General features: G+C 42.9%; 1 non-coding gene across 1 annotated transcript; it reads right to left on the reverse strand.

The window, feature by feature from the left end:
* Window positions 1–402: 402 nt before the first annotated feature.
* On the reverse strand, window positions 403–508 carry LOC136221164 (small nucleolar RNA R71). The gene has a single exon (XR_010684948.1). It is a non-coding gene; the product is annotated as a small nucleolar RNA R71 (small nucleolar RNA).
* Window positions 509–1,362: the final 854 nt, after the last annotated feature.

The following is a 1,362-nucleotide window of genomic DNA, read 5'->3' on the forward strand; positions in this document are numbered from 1 at the left end:
GAAGGAGAAGGTGAAAACAATAATCCACCAGTCATGAGAATCAGGGATTACTCCAGACCTACCACGGAAGGACACTCGTCGTGCATTGTGCTGCCGAATGAAGGGAACAACATGTTCGAAGTAAAAGCATTAATGATACAAATGTTGCAAATAGCCGTGTAATTCAATGGGTACACCACTGAAGATCCAAACACACATATCCAGGAATTTGTTACATTATGTAACACCATCCGATCGAATAGAGGAGTTGCCGATGACATGATAAAGCTGAAGCTGTTTCCTTTTTCTCTTAAGGATAAAGTAAAGAACTGGCTAAAGAACTTGCAGCCAGGGTCCATTGCAACCTAGCAGGACATGGCCAATGCATTTCTGATGAAATACTTTCCACCAAGACAGGCTATCAAACTCAGAAATGAGGTGTCCTGTTTCGTGCAAGAGGAGGATGAATCTTTGGCTGAAGCATGGGAAAGGTATAAGAGCTGTTAAGGAGGGTACCAAATCATGGCATCCCCATGTGGATGCAAGTACAAAATTTCTACAATGGAGTCACTAATACGTACAAAATCCAGATTGAATCCATTGCGAATGGTAACCCCGAGGATCTTGAACCGCAAGCCTTGTATGACCTCATTGAAAAGGTGGTAAGCACAAGTTATAATTGGCACTCAACTAGGAGTGAAGGGAAGAAGACGGCGGATGGTGATGTAGTTTCCAAGCTAACCACCCAGGTGGAACAACTTGCCAGGCAGCTTAGCAAGATTAATGTATCATCAATCCATAGTGAACCACCATTTCATGATGTATGTGATTTTTGTGGAGGGCCTCACTTCAACATCAACTGCCCTGGAGTAAAACAAGGAAAAGGTGAGCAGGAACAATACGATTATGCTGGATACAATAAGAGGAATCCACCAAATCCTTACTCCAATACATACAATCCAGCCACCAAAAATCATCCGAATTTCGGATGGACTGGACAGCAGAACCAGCAGGAACAACCAAGATACCAGCAGCAGCAGGGAGGACATTATCAAAGGCAACCTCAACAACCTTACAAACATCCTATTCAACCTAAGGAAGACATCAAACAGGACATGAAGACCATAATGATGCAGTTTATGAAGCAAACACATGCTTCAATAAAGAATTTGGAGACACAGGTTCATCAACTGGCAGCTTCATCGTCCTCAAAAGGAAAAGCGGTTATGCCTAGCAACACCGAACCAAACCCTAAGGGAGATGTCATGGTTATCACATTACGGTCTGGTAAGGAAACCACTTCTCCTTTGATAGCTAATAAAAGTGATGAGTGTGCAGGTACATCCAAAACTGCTGAGAATGATGTTGGAGTTTAGTGTCCTA

This window comes from Euphorbia lathyris, chromosome 2, assembly GCF_963576675.1.
Source record: "Euphorbia lathyris chromosome 2, ddEupLath1.1, whole genome shotgun sequence".
Lineage (NCBI taxonomy): Eukaryota > Viridiplantae > Streptophyta > Magnoliopsida > Malpighiales > Euphorbiaceae > Euphorbia > Euphorbia lathyris.